Source organism: Leiobunum rupestre, chromosome 2 (genome assembly GCF_980474605.1).
Source record: "Leiobunum rupestre chromosome 2, qqLeiRupe1.1.hap1, whole genome shotgun sequence".
NCBI lineage: Eukaryota > Metazoa > Arthropoda > Arachnida > Opiliones > Sclerosomatidae > Leiobunum > Leiobunum rupestre.
The window spans coordinates 74064251-74084615 of record NC_143385.1 but is presented as its reverse complement, the minus strand read 5'-3'; the positions used below and the strand labels follow the sequence as shown (position 1 = coordinate 74084615).

General features: G+C 33.3%; 1 protein-coding gene and 1 long non-coding RNA gene across 2 annotated transcripts in view; one reads left to right on the top strand and one right to left on the bottom strand.

Moving 5' to 3' along the window:
* The window catches only part of LOC149958999 (5-hydroxytryptamine receptor 1-like), a 66115-nt gene that overhangs the window by 3776 nt on the left and 41974 nt on the right, over nucleotides 1-20365 (top strand). The gene's annotated exons all lie outside the window — the stretch shown is intronic.
* LOC149959001 (uncharacterized) lies at nucleotides 12575-13345 on the bottom strand. Its single transcript, XR_016478360.1, has 3 exons — nucleotides 13320-13345; nucleotides 12803-13043; nucleotides 12575-12707 (listed from the first exon to the last, which is right to left on the bottom strand). It is a non-coding gene; the product is annotated as an uncharacterized LOC149959001 (long non-coding RNA).

Genomic DNA, 20365 nt, shown 5'->3' with positions numbered 1-20365 from the left:
GTTTAAATGGACTTTTCGTTCATTTAAATGATCATAAATTTAAATCAATGAAATTTTAATTGGGTGCTCGCTGTTCAGAACTTAAAGCACACAGTTGTTTCGGCAATTTCTAAACTTGAAGGGCAAACTTTAGAATAAAATTATAAATTTATGAACATTATTAAGTAATCGCTCTCAAATTAACCCACGCAAATCAAAAGATCAGAAATTTGCAAAGTACTTCGGAGGAAGGACCTTCTAACACACCGCCGCTTATCTAGAAGCCGAAGTGTGAATAATCTTTTTTGAAGTTCTCAGATAAGGTGGGACCGGGTTCTGGATAAGAATTAATCGACTTCTTAATGAAGATCATCATTTATTATGCTGCCTTATACAACGCCATCATACTCTATTTGAGTGAGGTTGGAAATGCGTTTACACTGAAGTATGAATGAATAGAAAGGTTTATTCGTTGTACAGAATAAATCTACGGCTTCTTTTCTAGAATAATCATTTATATTAAAATAATAAAAACTTACAATAATAATCAGTTAGGCTAATAAACAAGGCACCAACTTGGGCCCAAGTCATCTAGCGACTTTTAATGCCATAAACAGGTGGCCGGGTTACAATGCGTAGGAGGGTGGTGGTGAGCCCTTCCTGCCAAGCGAGCCAACAGCTCCCTACAAGTAATAGGAGTTTATTATACAGGAATTACAAATGTATACACTCATTGCACGCTGTGTATTGTCCAACGATGAAATAAAATAACATGTCTAATATTTATTGACCCTTTGAAAAACCAGTCCCTTTTGTATCAGGGAGCAAACCATTTTTTGGTTTAACCGGTACAAACCAAAATTAAAAAATAACATTAAAAGGAATAATTCTAAAATACTATATAAAAATGGATATTATAATAACGTTATAAACAAAGTGAATACTAAAATGAAACGGCAGACGACAAGAAACAATAGATTCCCCTGTCTTTTTTTACTTTTTTCGCCTCATCATCCCGAGTCCTTTTGTTGGAAATTAAGTCTTGCTACACGACTTAGCCCTAAGCTTAAGATGCACGCTAAACACTCGTCTGGCTTATCTTACTTTTCGGCGTTGAAGATCCTTTCACAGGAGTAACGTCATTAGAGGCCGGTTATTAAATACCCGAAGTTTTAATAGATGGCGCCAACAAGCCGAAAAGTATACAATTTAAATTACCCATAAGCCTCATCTTTCTTTTAATGTCGAAAATTTCCTGATTTTGAATATTGTTTGTGGCTTTAAGACCAGATTTAGGTAATAAATCAGCAATTATTAAATACATTCGCTCCAAAGGTATAATTTAAAAGAAAAAGTATATTAAGTAAGGGCTGGGTTCTATAAGTTTATCAGTCAGAAATTTGTGAAGTGGTCTATTGAAATCCTTTTTGATGTTGTAGGAATTTACTAACTGTCATCAATATAATACAGGGTGTTTCAAAAGTTATGCAAAAATTTGAAGGAGTTGTAGGGGCTGAGTTGAGAAGTATGCCTGTATTTTCCCCATTTTTCTACGATGAGTTAAAAAAACGCCAGAGCTTCAAATTTTGGCCTACTAGCCCCTGGAAGTAGGCTGCACCAAGCCCAAAACCAAGCAGCAGGGACTTCAAATACTGTTTAAGTTTACTTTTTTACACTGGTTACCTCGGTATGTTTACAATGTCTTTTTTTACCTATCACACCAACCCAAATCTTTATGTTCGCATTTCCCTGCTGCTTGGTTTTGCGCTTGTTGCAGCCTACTTCCAGGAACTAGAAGGTCACACTCTGAAGCTCTCTCTCTGGCGCTCTTTTAACTCACCGTAGATAAATGGGGAAAAAACAGGCATACTTCTCAACTCACTCCCTCCAACTCCTTCAATTTTTTGCATAATCTTTTAAAATACCCTGTATTATCAGCAGAAACCCATACGAACCAAAAAATGTAAAACGCTAATATCTGTACCTTCTAAACAAGGACATTTTCTCCTTTTATCATTATTATTATAATAAATTTTACTAAATAAAAACACGCCAACCAAGGTATTAAAATCGAAAAACCCTTTAAAATCCGCGAAAAAGTTTGAAATATTACATGTATAAAACGAGGAATTTTCCTTTCGCGGCTGGAACACCAAGTTTTAGTTTTTCGACTTTATATTACTCTCGTTTTTTTTCCGTAACCGCGCTCAATGATTCCTCCCACCGAAGCGAAGTTCGGAGCCTGCAAACTCGTCACGCGCACTTTCCGGGTTCAACAGTGTTTTTCTTCGAAATGACCAAAGCCTCGAGCGCGAAACAAATTGAAGTCGGAAGTTGCAGTGGGCGTCGAGCTGGAAAACCTCGTTCCCGCTTCGCTTGGCGACGCTAGCACGGAGAAAAACATTTCCTTTTTTTTTCAAAGCGCTCTTTGTCGCTTCACCACATTTTTAATTTTTTTCACGACTTTCCGAATGGGCGCATCAGCCAGCAAAAAGTAATAAAGAAATTAATTTTGCTTCATTTTAGGAGCCACCTGAAATTCCGAAAAGAAAGTAATTTGAGTTTTCGCGATGCTATTTCGAAATTTGTATTAAAAAAATACTCTTAACGAGTTTCGAATTCGCGCCGCTGCGGCGCTCTTTTCACAATCGATTTGCAAATTTAGAGTGGAAGATATTAAGGGCCTTTTTTCAGGATGAACTTCTTTGGAAGATTTAAATATAAAGACACTACGTTAAATCGTAAAACCTACCATTGTGTAGCGTTCACACTATTCCATTTTATTGGCAGTATTTATTTGTTCATGGCCTATGTATTAACTTTACTCAGTTGCACGTTAAGAAAGGCAAAGTATCTAGTATATTTGGTGGAAAGATACAAGCATGATTTTCCGGTGGGAATTTCGAATTTTGCCCACTTTCTGTTGAATTCCTAAAAGTGCTTAGGCGTGATATATTAATCCATTTTAGAAATGTCTATTGCGTTAATTTCAAAATTATCAATCAACATTTAATGTACATAATTATTTTTAAGCTTCATTGCAGCGTATTTTTAGTATTATGCTCCTAACAATCATCAAATCGCACGTTTTTTAGGTATGCCTCACTTGTAATTCTAAAAATAAATTATTACAACTGTTATTAACTCTTAACTATGTTAATTCATGAATTATCACTTTGAAATATAACGCAATAGACGGCATTTTCCAAAATTATATTACGAGAAGGTATATTTAGAAATTCAAACGTAAATAGGCTTATTACCAATTTCCCACCGCCGATATACCGGAAATTCGTGTTAGTATCTTTCCGCTTAGTATACTAGATATTTTGCCTTTCTTAACCTGCAACTGAGTATTACTGGTCAGCCGGTACTGTTTCCAACAAAAAAATATAACATTCAATTTTAGCAAAGAAAAGTATTTATTTATGTTAAGACTGAGAGGAAGGAACGTTTTTCGGTTTGATCTTGGTATTTTACAAAACATTATTTTTACGACAACCAAAAGGTCAAACGTTTGAAATTAACCTTGTACAAGTATGATTCAATAACTTCTCCTTTTCAGTGAAATTAGTTCGAAATTTTTTTTCATTCTACTTTAGGCCTACTCGGTAAAAAAAAAAACATATTATTTAGACCGTTCTCGAAGGACCTTTTGTGACGTTGTCGCTTACTTGAACACTGAGTGCCCTCAGCGATGGATTGGAAGAAACAGCACAGTTCAATGACCTTCAAGATCTCCAGAATTAATTTTTTCCTTTTGGGCTTCATTAAGAAACATGATTACCGTAAAATAATAATATTCAGCTAAGCTAATTAATAAAACGTTTGAACCTTAGCTTTGGTGTTGTAAAAATAAAGTATTGTAAAATACGAAGAACAGAGATACATTTCAAACATTTTGGTTCATCGTTCCGAAAAGAGTTCTTTTAAGTACCTCATTATCTTATTAAAAAATAGGCCTATTTCGAACGAACCAACATTATTTGTTAATTTGGAGTATGCCGATTAACTTTCCAATTGAAACATTTTGCCTTCCGCCTACCAGGGAAAATATAAATTTTGCAAAACCGAAACATTTCAGCCGATTGTTCTTATATTTAAAATAGAAAGTGATAGTGACCGTATTCACATACTCTACAAATTTCTAGATTAAATAGTTATTCGGACAAATGGCCGGGCCGATCAAATTGAAACACCCTGTATACCAAGAAGTTATTTATACTTAGAGAGAATGACTACTATAACAGGATCCGTTGCCATTTAATTTTTTGATGGCGAAGGATCTTACTCTTCGGGCAATGCTGAAAATGGTCACAAAAAAGCATTCACCTCAAGTCTAAATAAATATTTTCTTGATATTTAATAATAATAATTATAATCAGCTAGGCTAATACCCAAGGCACCACCTTAGGCCTAAGTCATCAAGCGACTTTTGAAGCCTTTATTTCAGGTGGCCGGGTTCTTGGTACAACAATTATACACACGATTTTTTATTATCTTATGCTATTCTCTCTGCTTAACTATTTCCTGAATAAAGTTAATTAAGTATGTTTAGACTGTCAGAAATAGTTATGCCATTTAGACAATTTCAATTTTATTATATTTGTTTTTTCTAAAAAAAAATAACATGTACATATCAGATGACAGGTCAAAGGTTAAAGCTCACGTATAAGTGAGGACACCATTTGAATTGACTAAATTTCAAACAGTCAAATCTTAAAAAAAAAATTAACACCAAAATCCTTCACCTCTGCTTTAGTCACACCAAAAACAGTGATAACTTTTAGTAACTCTGCATATTGCATTTCTTATTAGTAGGTCAAATTTAGTAGCCCAACTAATTTGCCTTTGATATTTATATATAGTCTGAACATGGGCCAAATAATGATAAATCCAGGACATGACTCTGGTACCTTCACACGTTCTAAATCAGTCGTCCACCAAAAGTAACAGGTGGCCATTTTAGTAGGTGGGGAAAAGGATCAATTAAAAACAAATTGGGAGCAAAATCAAGCAGAAATTTCCGGTTTCCCGAACGCCATCTAGTGTTAACTAAGTCGGAATTCGGAAATAAGTGGCGGTTGTTATTCAAAAATCCTGCCATATTGGCCTCTCAGTTTTAGATTAATTTTAACTATTCTAGGAAAGTATTATATAATTATATATATTATACTAATTATGAACTTAGTACGTATAAAAATAGTTACTTACATTTATAACCACACTATATATGATCACTGTGAATAAATATTCCGGGATATTTACTACGACGACCACGTGTATTATTTTTGAAAACTGCCCCTAAAAAATATGCCCCCAAAATGACGTAGGTCCGCGATCGCGCGTTTTCCCAATAGGGGGCAATAGTGGTCGGGTGTTAGCGCTATTGGACGGGTTTTTCGCATAGAGTCATGTCCTGGATTTATCATTATTTGGCCCATGGTCTGAACGGCCCTTTGTATAACAACAGAATATGCGCTATACTATTTTAGATTGGCTATTATAAACTTAGTTACTTTGTAATCAAATTTCAGAAAGAGCTAGTACGGAAAGATTTTCAAGCGAATCTTAAGACACCTGCTCGAAATTAGGAAAATGACTGTGTGCTTCGTGCTTCTTGTAAATAATTAAAGCAATTAGCGACTCCATCATTGCCACCTGTACTATGATAAGGCCCTTGTTATTAGAGATGGCCAAGAACCTATGCCAATCTTCGAAAAACGCGACTTTACCAGAGAACGTGCTGCCATCTATTTATGTCAAACTAAGCTAAAATTAAAAATAGCCAAAGGATAACGTCGTCAGAGAGCCATGGTAGAGTATTTTAGTTTGACAACTTATACTCTATTTAGTAGGCTTTTACCTAAATTATATATCCCATTTAAAAATATTGTTTATATTTGCTGTAATTTATGTGTTTGACCAATTTATAAACGATCCAATAAACGCGAGGGGTACCTGTAAGTACCGCCTTTTTGGTTTTGATGCTAGCGACATCTATTGAAATAAGAATTACTACACTTCGACCCGTCACTTGCTCATTTTCAGAATACTATAAAAAATAATTATAATAATAAGCAAAGCTCTCTAGAAGTTTAAACAACAAGGAGAAAAAACGCGAACAAGTAAGGATACCAAGAAGTGGGGGAGAAAACTAAGTTTTATTGGGAAAAAATATGCGGTACTTCGGCCGATAGGCCTTCGAGGCGAAAAACTTAATTAAAACTAACCGTTAATTGGAAATTTGTTTAAACAACAACTTCGGTACTACCTCGACGATCGAGATGAAACATTCTGGGTCGTTCCACACCGAATCGGTCATTAACTTTACCATAGATCAACCAAATTTGACTATATAATACTAAATATGCGGTAAAAAAAAGTTAAGTTACTCTAAATTAGTGTGAAGATTTTACAACTTGAGTTATAGACTCATACTGTGGGAAATACCTCTTCCGGGGGTATCACTCTCAAGCTTATAGGCCTAGTGAAAATCGCCTAACTTGAATTGTTTTTTAATTTCAATCTTATAGTAGCCCGTAAACAGATCTTTTGAACGATGTATATAACTAAATCCGTATTGGTTTCCTTAGTGTCGAAAATTTATTTAAAATAACACGAAATTTCAGTATATAAAAAAACACTTTTATTTCGTACGGTACTGAGCATAGTTTATCTTAAATTCCTTTTTAAATAATTATCTTATTTACTTAAGGCAATAATTATAAGGGTTAAAAACACCTTTTTGAAGTGCTAGGAGCTTTTAACTCAGGTACTACGCACACAAAGTATTTAAGTGGAACATAGCATTCATCAGTATTTCTAGGCTATGAGTTTTTCGAATAAGGGTCCCTGACCATAAATTTTAATGGATAATCGTTGCTTGCACAAATTCAACGTACCATTTCTGGTCGTACAAAGCAGCAACATACTGACCCACAGATATATCAGTATACGAAATTTTGGAATCTTGTTCCTCGTTTCCCGCAACAGTGACCTTTGAACTAAAGTTATCTGATGACATTCGATACATATTTAGCCTTCGAAAATCTTCCCTCACTTCTTGTGACAAATGCAATGAAGCTCTGACTACGAGACATTTCGCCGTGCCTCCAAAACCGTCGCAGCCATACGTACCGTGGCTGCTGGTGAAAAAATTCCACTCAGCTTTTATTCCAAAATCAATTTCGTGATGGCATAGCTAGGTTAAGTTCTTTCGATTCTTGTATTGAGAAGCGGCACCAGTGGCGTAGGAACGTTCTAGAAGTTGCAGGGGGCAAAGAAAAACGAAAAGGGTCTGGAGAATTGTTTTGAATTTTTAATGGGGTGTAGCTTCTCCGAATGCATGTGTACTGTTTACTACTATGTCAATTGGCGGGAAAAGACTGAAATATAAACACAGTTGAGGTTCTATAAACTGTATATGGTTTTAAAATGATAATTTGAGCCTTTTGAAAATTTCAACTCACCAAAATGTTGGAGGGGGCAATAACATAATTCTAGCGAGGGGCATTGTCCCCCTGCCCCTCCCGGTTCCTACGCCCCTGACCGGCACCATCGCTGAAGTATTGGATGTGTTTAACCGAGGAAGTAACGTTTTCAAAGTTTGGAGTAAAGTTTTGATGAAACCGTTGGGGGGGGGGGGGGGGGGGGTTTGAGATAAAGTGCTCAATTTCTTTACTTACATGTCCGATACACGAATGGGTGAAGCGTTGCTTATTGATCTCCCCAGTGGAAGCCCTACACGGCATCTTGCCTCAAAAACGAATGTTTCCCATCAGAATCTAAAACTACTATAGCTTCTAAATGATGTACTATAAAACTTACTGAAAAACCTTAGCACATCACTTCATTGCGAAAGCTCAAGCTTCATATTTTCGTCAATGAAACGATAAGTTGCTAGTAGTTTTTGCTGGTAGTAGGATAAGCTATTTGATTTAATGACACTCATCAGCTAAATATAAAATTTCGTAATGCACTTCATTTACTTTTGAAATAAGTTGACGACAACATCGTCATCAAGCGGAAAAATAATTGTACAATGCGAGAATATTCGAGGGTGTTTATCATAGAATAAAATCGCCGTGTCGTGCGCAAATCAAAAAGTAGACATTAAGGCGTCCTCCTTTAATTGTAAAGCTCTGCTTTAATTACCGCGAACAATTAATTCCCGTATAACAGAAAAATAACTTTGGTATTAAACTAGAAAGGGAGCTCCGTAATAAGGGGAATTAAGCTTTATTATCTGCATTGTCTTCTCTTATAGAGCCCTAATTTCCAACTACCTTCACGGATTCGGTTTCATTAGTCTGAGTGGTTTAAATGGATATTCCCTTTACGACAAAGATATGTATATCATTATTAATAAGGTTCTGTGTACGTGTCTATACGCGCTCTGGTAGTCGTCTACGCCATATACGGGGTTAGAGCTAAAACCATTATGAAATATAATCTTACTAGGATTACGTCTAATCTGCAATTCTACTATGGAAAGCGAGATTCGGTGGGTTTCCTATTCTTGGATGACGTAAAATATAAGCCACCAGCTGCTGTTGCGTATGAGGCACCTCATTTTCTAAGATTGGTAAAAAAATCGGTTTCATTTTCAGGATGTGTCCAAAAACGCTGAATATTCCAGCTTAATATAAAGGCAGTTATCTCTTCAGAAACTCTACGATAACAAACTCGCAAAGTTTAGAACCAGCAAACGGTGTTACTTTCCAGTCTCCTAGTTATATAGTTAAGACATTTTAAAATTGAAGTTGCGTTAATTTAGTAACCCTTTAAACCAAATAAGTTATACAACCAACTGATTTATTGAAAAGATATGATATAGCAAACCTTAAACAACCTACATGTATGGCGTTGCTTATAGGTCAACTGAAGGTCACAGGTTTGTAATTAGCAATCTAAATTTCATATGGGAAAAATAAATTTAATCTTTCTCAGTCCCGCTATAATATACAGAATTATAAGTAAATCGTGTTAAGAAGAGTTCAATTTTACATTTTCAAAAATTTAATTTAAAATATGTTATCTGTTTCGAAGGTGCAATCCTCTGATTGGGCGGGGTTCTAATCGCTAATTGGCTATTACTACACTCAATTACGCTAGCAACCGAACCACCAACTTTGGCGCAAAACTATAATTAATTAAATAAAGAGTTTACTAAATTACAATAATTTTCTAAAAATTAGATTTAGTATTATTCGTTTATCCACACCTTTCGCTTTGATTTAATATTTACCAAACGGAACCATTTTTTACGTCTGCGTGACATATAAAATATTTTCGATTGATTTTAACTTAAAAGTTTGGAATATAATGTTAATTTAATGGCGCTAAACCTAGAGCTTTTAAATTGAATTTGACCAAAACTACATAAAGCACTTGTAGAAATTGTTTACTCTTAACTAGTTTTACTTATGGCAATACTAACCAAAGCAAGTTACTGAAACCGCAACTGAAGAAGGCGAGGCCACAGTAAATTAATTTTTCTAACGTTATGAACAATCAATTAAACATATTTGGAGAAAGGATAATTTGAAACCGGTCTTAATTGTGATCACGGAAGCTGGAATTAACCCACGTCTTTGAAGATTGACTTATTGGATAATTAAGCCGACACCGGAATACACGAATTTCAATTCTAGTATTATATCCCTTTTGATGTCGATAAAGGAGATTACAACCTACCTGTTGATCTACCTTCAAGGTTAATTGGAATCTGTGGGCCATTGAAAATGATCTCTTTGTTAAATTAAGCAAATAATTATTTAATTTGCATATACCCTCCTTGTAGTCAAACAGATAAGCAATTCCAAGATATATCTGGACGGTCGTGATTAACATCTCTAATGATGTGCTATTCTCTTTAGCAACAATGACGCAACTGAAACGTGTAATAACCTAGTCTCAGAAAGAGCCGATCCAGGTGATATACCCGCATAAGCGGTGTTAAATTTCGTAAGAGCGAATGAGAACAGCCAGTCAAAACCACTTTAAATATGAAATGATAATGAAATGTTGGGTCCTTTGCAGAAGTATTCGCGTTGCCACTATAACCAGGGTTCGAATTTAAAAAACCCACCCAAAAAACCCACGTTTTTTATTGGGTTGGACCCACCTTAATAAACCCACAATAAAGCCAACTTAAAAAAACCCACCTTAAAAAGTTTCAAAATGACGAAAAAAGTTTAAATTTATAGTTTAATAATTAAACTATATTAAACTATATTAAAGAATTTAAAGAATTAAACTTTAATTCTTTAAATTCTATAATAATACAAAAATATTACTTTTTTAAAAAACATATTTACACAAAATACATTACCAGTGTTTTGGTAAACACTAATCTAACAGTAGCAAGTTAACAGTGTTAACTAAACAGTAAGTTTTAAACTTCTGCAACTTTCAATAAATATTTAGCAGAACATGGAGCAGACGATACTTTACGTCTACGAAAGATAAGAATAAGGGCGATAAATAAGTAGTGTTAAATTGAAAATAAAAAATAAAAATGAAGTAAATCATCGATTTAGGGTATCATTTTAGGTAAAAAACCCAAAAAAAAACCCAATGGGCTGGGTGTTTTAAAAAAAACGGTTTTTTTTAAACCCTGACTATAACAGTTTAGATTTCTGTAATAATTTTAACCATGAAAAATTAGGTGACTGTTTAATCATCATTTAAAGATAAATTAAATTGAGAAAATAAAAATCAATAAGAACCCCAAAAGCCGCTTGACATCTATTTATACGTTTAGGGAACCAATTAAAAATAAGCGAATGGAGTGATAAGGTTATTAATAACCTGACGGTTTGATGGTACACGTGCCTTCCAAGCGAGCACACATATTTGCATAAGAATGTATTCTAGTTCTTTGGATTTCGTAAAAGGTCATGATATGAAGTCTCTTTCAATGTCTCGTACTTTTACAAGTGCATGCTTGAGTTAACAGAGAAATTTAGGGATATGTTTAGCGTGGGTTCAAAACTATACTTGAGCAAACTATATACTGAAATGTTCTTTTAACTTTATTTTATATAAACATCTTTTGTAGTTTTCATCGTGGATAAAACAAATCAAAGTGGAATTTAGTCTCCAGGCACCGTTAATCAAACTTAAGCTACCCTTCAGTGGGGAGAAAACTGATACTTTTTTATTCAGGAGGTTTTAAAACTTGTAAGGTTCTTTTGTAAAAAAAAATGTTCTCATAAGAAATGGGTTGTTCACAAACAAAAATGTTTTTTTCTCCAACGCTATCTACCACTCTTAACAACGAGAAACAAATGAAAATAAAGGAACTGAGATTATGTGAAATCTATGATACATTCAGCTACGCGACAAAGATCAAGCCTGTAGTGGAATAAACTAAAATTTATTAGTATTCACTTGGTATTTTGGCTGAATAGTTTATCTAGACGGTGCCTCTTGTTTTATTTGCATTTTTGAATCTATGATACATCTGTTTTACGTAGCAAGTAAATATTTCCAACTATTGTACAATATTTATAAAGTTTAGATTAAAAGTAATTTTTCTTAAGGAGGCAGTGGCTAAATATGTACCCAAAACTCACAAAAAATCTATTTAGTCCTATTGATTTATGAATTAATGTAAATGTTTAATCAATAATTAACCTTTCTATATCAAAATAACCCTTTTAACCGCGAAATAATCAGTTTAACCGCGAATTAACCAGTGCAATCGCGATATTAACAGTTTAATCGCGAATTAACCAGTGCAATCGTGATACTAACAGTTTAATCGCGAATTAAACCTCTAAGGGCCCGGTGCAGAGACGATTTAAAAATTATCGTAACTTTACGAGGATTGTAAAGTTACGAGAGCGGATTTACGATGTCGTAAAGTTACGATTTTGTAAATCGAAATCGCGGTGCAGAGACAATTTTTCGGGCTCTCGTAAATGACGAGTCTGGTATTTGGGAATCTGTTTTTGTTTAGGCTCCGCCCACTTATTGACCAATGAGAAAGCGTTATTTTGACGCAAAAATTTAAACATTTTAAAAGTTACTTATTTTTTTTGTGATTTTACACATTTTAAGAAAACAAGTTAGCTGAAAGTATTTTTTTGAGAAAGAATATGGGGAAAATGAAACCAGGTGAAGAGAGACAACCAAACTTTAGTACAAGAGAACTTCAAGCAATTATTAATTGTTTGGAAGCTAGGCCTGATTTATTGAAAACCTACAAAAGTAGTGAAGATGTGGATAAGGCCTGGGCAGAAATTGCCCACGAAATTGCCTGTATATATGGGTATGGGCCTCATAAGAGCGACAGTAAAAATAAGAGCTAAGTGGACTGATTACAAAAGCACCGTTAAAAAAAGGAGGTGTCCGTTTGCCGTTTAATAAGTGAAGCTGCGTTGCACGGGATTAGATGAGTTGATAGTTCACAAGTCAGGCACCAGGTTGGTTGTTTGTGCAAAGCTAGTGTTTTGAAATGAAACCACAATAGTCTAATTAAATTTTAATGAAAAGCTAGAAAATCCTCCATTGTAACAAGTGAAAATATTTCAGTGTAGCACGACTCATTGGCACTCCTAACTCTGGACAATTTCGGGTTACTCCCCTCAATATGCCAGCAAGTGTGGGTGGTGACGCTATAGATTTTTCACTGAAGAGACATGGTAAAATGGGCTTAGAAGTAGAATCACAGTTTCATTGGTTAAACATAATCTTGTTTAGCTTCCCAAATTGATGAGCTTGCATGAGAAAAGAAGTTTAGAAATATGGAAGAGTTGGTCGCAGATATTGGTACATTTCAATAAGGTCACGTAAAAACTAACCAGTCCTTTACCTTATTTGTACTCTCATAAACAGATGCAAGAGCAATGGGTAGTGAAAACCCATTTCCTCCACCTAGGCCTACAATGAAACCTATAGGGCACAGTTTCTTGTTTCAAAGGCAGATCTGATACTGATATCGTTGTTCACATTTTGCCAGAACAATCTGAGTACATGATTTTCACAGGTTTAAAGCTTGGTTCACATACGTTAGCAGCTTTTCCATTTTCTCTGTGTTCTTGCGTTCCACAGCACTACAGAAGGCCGAGTGGGAAATGAGAAAATACAGAAAATTTATCCCAGTGAACCAAGTTTAACAATTTGAAAATTTAAAAAAAAATACTTAAATTGGGTATTAAATTTTAGTGGGAAAGACTTTTAAGTTAAAATGTAAGTACATTATAAAGTAATTTTGGGTCAAATATTCAGGGGAAAAATCTACAAAACTCAAGTTAATTTGAACGATAATAATTGTGGCTATACCGTGGAATGTGGTTGATAAAGACTTTTGAAAATATTGATAAACTCACTTGACAGTTCAAAAAGAAGTCACAAATGGCAAACTACCAGACACCCAGCACCTAAGCCTTCTTTAACAGCTGCTAACACCTTAGAAAAAACAGCTCAGTCAGTTTTGAATTATCAAGAAAGGTTAAATGCAATTTTGGGTTCAATACTTTCCGAAATGGTAGCCAAACGGTCACAAGATGCCTAACTTGGCATTGCATTTTCCAATCATTTAGAAAATGCAAATAGAATTCTTATTTGCATTCGCAACACTCAAGTACCTGTTGAAAATCTTTACCTTGGTGTTACATCAATTCCACTTCCTAACCCTAAAACAAAAAATCATTGATATGTCTAATCTTTCAAAATAAAACTGGTGCAAATTATTAATTACTTATCTTTAGCACTAAGATTGATGTTTTCAAATATATTATCATCCTTTCATATGCATTATTTCCATCTATTTATATTATGTAAACCACTCTATAAACTCATTGTTCATTGTGTACCTCTTTCATTTTTCACAGCTGTTATTTTTTTACTCTGATCAGCTAGTTTTTTTTCTAATAAGAAGCCTCCATCTACCCACCAGATTTTTTTCCCAAAATAAAAGGCGCCCTTTTTGAATTTTTAATTATTCAAATAAATTACCATGTTTTCTTTTAATATATTTTTTTTATTGGCGAAGAGCAATTAATTTACATTGAAAAAATATTTGAAAGTAATCGACGAATAACATATTATTGAACCAGTAATAAATAACAAAGAATAATATCACAAGAGAACAAAATCATTGGAGTTATTAGAGAAACTAGAGTTTTTAGTTCCAAAATTAGAATCCTTGACCACGTGATTACATTATAAGAAAATTTGTTCTACAAGTATGTCCCCAAATTAAATTTAATAATGGGAGAGGGCGGTTTTAATTTTAAAAATCAAATCATATCGTAGAAAACTGAAATTATTCTTGATGTAAATTTCTTTGTCCATTCAAGTTTTCCACCAATTGATTTAAAATTTGATTAGCCCGAGCATGTAATTGAGCATTAGTGAGTTGACATGGGGGATCCTGTTCGCTTGTGCCATCTCGTTCTTCTACCATTGCCTCGGGCATTTCCACACCCTTGTCAAGGTAGAAATTGTACAAGATGACACAAGCGAATACAAATTTTCAAACCTTAAATCTGGGGCATACAGCAAATTGCCTCCTTAATCACTCCATGATCCTTGATACTGTGTATCTCTCGCCCATATGGCCGTCACCCACTGTATACTTCCAGTCACGTAAAAATTGAAGCAAATAAGTATCTATAGAAAATAACAATGATTAGAAGTGGCAACATATGAGCATTAAAGAGCAACAAAAGGTAGGAAAATGTTAAAAGACCAAATTATTTTACAATGTTTTACACTCGGTTATTTTCCCTATGCAAATTTTTTATCCTCCGATGGTACATCTCCTAAAAACTGACCCTATACCACAAATTTTCTCTGGTTTTGTTTTGCACCCCTAGCTCACGAAAGGGGTGAGGTATCTTCCTTCCCAGATATTTTCTTCAAACTTTGCCCAATCGCTTTTCTTACTCATTTACTACTCAAAATCTAAGCCTAGATAAATATCAGTTTTGAGTATGAAAGAGTAGGATTAAAATATGTATTCCAAAAGGTTGTACAAAGAGTTAACAGAAGTGTTTGTCATATAACCGGTGTTAAAGCACATAATAGTAGTAAAAAAAAATTACATAGTGATAAAAAATATATTCCTACCTGGGAAGCTGCAGATAGTGGTCTCAATGCTTCATGGTCAAGGTCGGGCCTTGGCTCTTTCAAAAGTTTTTGGAAGTCGATAATTTGCTAAAAACTCTGTCTGACCAAAGGGTCTGGTCTCTCGTGATAAATACACTCATTTCCAACTGGTTCAACAACGTTTATTCCTCGATTAATTTCCTCAACTCTTCGCATCGCGAGCAGAGTGACAAACTCCGCCATTTTTGTTATCAATATTTCGCGTCGTTTACGTCTTTACGAGACCTCCAGAGCACCCGTAACTTTACGAGCGAAAGTCACTCGTAAAGTTACGAGCCTATTGTCTCTGCACACCATTTTCGCGAAAAAAATCGTAAGTTCTTTGGCCACGCCCACTTCCTCGTAAATTTACGAGGATTGTAAAGTTACGAGAGTGAAAAAACGTCTCTGCACCGGGCCCTAAATCTCGAAATTGTAATAGCGAATTATTCCTTTATATCTCAAATTAGCTTGGTAATAGCGAACTATTCCTTTATATCTCAAATTAGCTTGGTAATAGCGAACTATTCCTTTAAATCTCAAATTAGCTTTGTAAAAGCGAACTATTCCTTTAAATCTCAAATTAGCTTTGTAATATCGAACTATTCCTTTAAATCTCGAATTAGCTTTTTAATAGCGAACTATTCCTTTAAATCTCAAATTAGCTTTGTAATAGCGAACTATTCTTTTAAATCTCAAATCAGCTTTGTAATAGCGAACTATTCCTTTAAATCTCAAATTAGCTTTGTAATAGCGAACTATTCTTTTAAATCTCAAATCAGCTTTGTAATAGCAAACTATTCCTTTAAATCTCAAATTAGCTTTGTAATAGCGAACTATTCTTTTAAATCTCGAATTAGCTTTGTAATAGCTAACTATGCTTTTAAATCTCGAATTAGCTTTGTAATAGCAAACTATTCCTTTAAATCTCGAATTAGCTTTGTAATAGCGAACTATTCCTTTAAATCTCGAAATAGCTTTGTAATAGCGAACTATTCTTTTAAATCTCAAATCAGCTTTGTAATAGTGAACTATTCCTTTAAATCTCAAATTAGCTTTGTAATAGCGAACTATTCCTTTAAATCTCGAATTAGCTTTGTAATAGCGAACTATTCTTTTAAATATCAAATCAGCTTTGTAATAGTGAACTATTCCTTTAAATCTCAAATTAGCTTTGTAATAGCGAACTATTCCTTTAAATCTCAAATTAGCTTTGTAATAGCGAACTATTCTTTTAAATCTCGAATTAGCTTTGTAATAGCTAACTATGCTTTTAAATCTCGAATTAGCTTTGTAATAGCGAACTATTCCTTTAAATCTCGAATTAGCTTTGTAATAGTGAACTATTCCTTTAAATCTCGAAATAGCTTTGTAATAGCGAACTATTCTTTTAAATCTCAAATCAGCTTTGTAATAGTGAACTATTCCTTTAAATCTCAAATTAGCTTTGTAATAGCGAACTATTCCTTTAAATCTCGAATTAGCTTTGTAATAGCGAACTATTCTTTTAAATATCAAATCAGCTTTGTAATAGTGAACTATTCCTTTAAATCTCAAATTAGCTTTGTAATAGCGAACTATTCTTTTAAATCTCAAATCAGCTTTGTATTAGCGAACTATTCTTTTAAATATCAAATCAGCTTTGTAATAGTGAACTATTCCTTTAAATCTCAAATTAGCTTTGTAATAGCGAACTATTCCTTTAAATCTCAAATTAGCTTTGTAATAGCGAACTATTCTTTTAAATCGCGAATTAGCTTTGTAATAGCTAACTATGCTTTTAAATCTCGAATTAGCTTTGTAATAGCGAACTATTCCTTTAAATCTCGAATTAGCTTTGTAATAGTGAACTATTCCTTTAAATCTCGAAATAGCTTTGTAATAGCGAACTATTCTTTTAAATCTCAAATCAGCTTTGTAATAGTGAACTATTCCTTTAAATCTCAAATTAGCTTTGTAATAGCGAACTATTCCTTTAAATCTCGAATTAGCTTTGTAATAGCGAACTATTCTTTTAAATATCAAATCAGCTTTGTAATAGTGAACTATTCCTTTAAATCTCAAATTAGCTTTGTAATAGCGAACTATTCTTTTAAATCTCAAATCAGCTTTGTATTAGCGAACTATTCTTTTAAATCTCAAATCAGCTTTGTAATAGTGAACTATTCCTTTAAATCTCAAATTAGCTTTGTAATAGCGAACTATTCTTTTAAATCTCAAATCAGCTTTGTAATAGTGAACTATTCCTTTAAATCTCAAATTAGCTTTGTAATAGCGAACTATTCCATTAAATCTCAAATCAGCTTTGTAATAGTGAACTATTCCTTTAAATCTCAAATTAGCTTTGTAATAGCGAACTACTCTTTAAAATCTCAAATCAGCTTTGTAATAGTGAACTATTCCTTTAAATCTCAAATTAGCTTTGTAATAGTGAACTTTTCCTTTAAATCTCAAAACAGCTTTGTAATAGCGAACCATTCCTTTAAATCTCGAATTAGCTTTGTAATAGCGAACTATTCTTTTAAATATGAAATCAGCTTTGTAATAGTGAACTATTCCTTTAAATCTCAAATTAGCTTTGTAAAAGCGAACTATTCCTTTAAATCTCAAATTAGCTTTGTAATATCGAACTATTCCTTTAAATCTCGAATTAGCTTTTTAATAGCGAACTATTCTTTTAAATCTCAAATCAGCTTTGTATTAGCGAACTATTCTTTTAAATCTCAAATCAGCTTTGTAATAGAGAACTATTCTTTTAAATCTCAAATTAGCTTTGTAATAGCGAACTATTCTTTTAAATCTCGAATTAGCTTTGTAAGAGCGAACTATTCCTTTAAATCTCAAATCAGCTTTGTAATAGCGAACTATTCCTTTAAATCTCGAATTAGCTTTTTAATAGTGAATTAACCCTTTAAATATCGAATTACCTTTTATCATTCATTAATGAACACGTTTACTCTCGACAAAACCCGTTTAGCAAAGATTTTACAGCTTTCAAGCTCACATAAGCAGTCAAGTCGTGAACGAGGGACAAACCACTGTCAGATAGACTGTACACCGATTACACGTACTCAACACGGTTTAAAGAGTACGTCAGTCAAAGGTACGAGCGTCTACACCGATTACGTGGAGTGACTATGCCCTCGGTCGTAAATTAACCCATTCAATGCAGTTTGAATTAATAAACCAACTTGATCAAAAATTAATCAATTTATTTGCGAATCAGACCTCTTTAATCTAAGTTACTTTTGAAGTTTTCTGTGGGGTTGTGCAGTTAGGTATTGCGCAGCTGCTTATTTGGTACCTATGATTTATAGCCCTTTATAGGTATAGTATTTTGAGACCTTTTGATAAATTTATGAACGGCACAGTCTTGGAGTGCAGTGACGTTCCGACCGATGACCTAACGTCGGACCGAAAGATATCCGACGAACTGCAATAGTTTCCACATGATTGCATTTGAAACTCGTTATCTACATATCGTAACTCAACCTGTGTTCGGAGAATGGTCGTTTTCTTACGAAGTAGATCAAAGATATGTCTAAACGATGGAATCGATTGGCGTGGCTCGAGATATTTTTCAAAGGGACTGGAATCGCTTTGGCGCCATACCATTTCAAAATGGACAATGCAATACCAATACATCGATATCAGCATCGTTTTATAGCGAGGCACGCTTCTGCTACTAGCGGAGTAGATAATTTGTGGAAACATCCTTCCAAACAATCCAGATGCCGTTCGATGCGCTAGAATTTTTAGAAAATAAGTATATCAGTGTATAAGAATTTTGTAACGGTACCGTGGAGATTTAGAAAATTTCGTACAAGTTTACTTGAGAGGTTAAAAAATGTTACGGAAGTAAGTTATGATCTTAAAAGATACCTTTCGAGAAAAACTGCATCTTGACAAAGACAACTTAGACAGTTAGCTGACGTTCTGGCTTAATGATCCTTGAAATGGCAAGGCTTTTTCTACGAATTTTCTTTATTTTTCAGGCCTCAAATTTTGCTACCTTGGTACCAAAACCAAGTAAATAGAGATACTTGGAATTTTTTAAGGACTTTAAAATTATCTAAAATAGTTTCGATGGTTATAAAATAGTTTAAAAGTGATAGATTTCTTATAGTTTTAAAGTGATAGATTTCTTATAGATTTAAGTGATAGATTAATTATAGTTTTTAAATGGCAGATTACTTATAGATTTAAGTGATAGATTTCTTATAGATTAAATGTGATAGATTTCTTATAGATTAAATGTGATAGATTTCTTATAGATTAAATGTGATAGATTTCTTATAGATTAAATATGATAGATTTCTTATAGATTAAATGTGATAGATTTCTCATAGTTTTAATGTGGTCGATTTATTATAGTTTTAAAATGGCAGATTACTTTTAGATTTAAGTGATAGATTTCTTATAGTTTTAATGTGATGGATTTCTTAAAGTTTTAAAATGGCAGACTACTTATAGATTTAAGTGATAGGTTTCTTATACATTAAATGTGATCGATTTCTTATAGTTTTAATGTTAAAGATTTCTTATTGTATTAATGTGAGAGATTTCTTATAGTGTTAATGTGATAGACTTCTTATAGTTTTAAAGTTAGAGATTTCTTATAGTTTTATAGTGATAGATTTCTTATAGTTTTAATGTGATAGATTTCTTATAATTTTAAAGTGATAGATTTTTTATAGTTTTAAAGTGATGTATTTCTTATAGATTTAAGTGATAGATTTCTTATTGTTTTAAAGTGATAGATTTTTATAATTTTAATTTGATAGACTTCTAAAATTTCGTATAGTTTTAAAGTGATAGATTTGATATATTTATTATAGTTTGAATGATATAAAATATGAATTATAATAATTATATTAATATCTTAAGATATATTTTGGAACTAAGATAATTAAAATTATTTTTAAATGAACCCAGCTATAACCTAAATCATTTAAAAATGTATTCCTAAAATTATGAGTACAGAGGCTACTTATTGCCTAAAAATATTTTGTAAATGAAAATTAGTTATTTTATTATGATTAATCCTATAAATGAACTTGCCTTTTTTTACATCTATGCAAGAAATCAGCCTTTTTAGGGGCTGTTCACAAATTACGTAACGTGGTAGGGGGAAGGGGGGGGGTCTCAAGCGTTACGAATTGTTACGTGGGGGGGGGGAGGGAGGGTTCACTAAAATGTGACGTAACACATCTTATTTTTAATTACGTAGAATAAAATTTTCATAACTTTCAGAAACAGTCGCAATTATTAAAAACATAAGCAT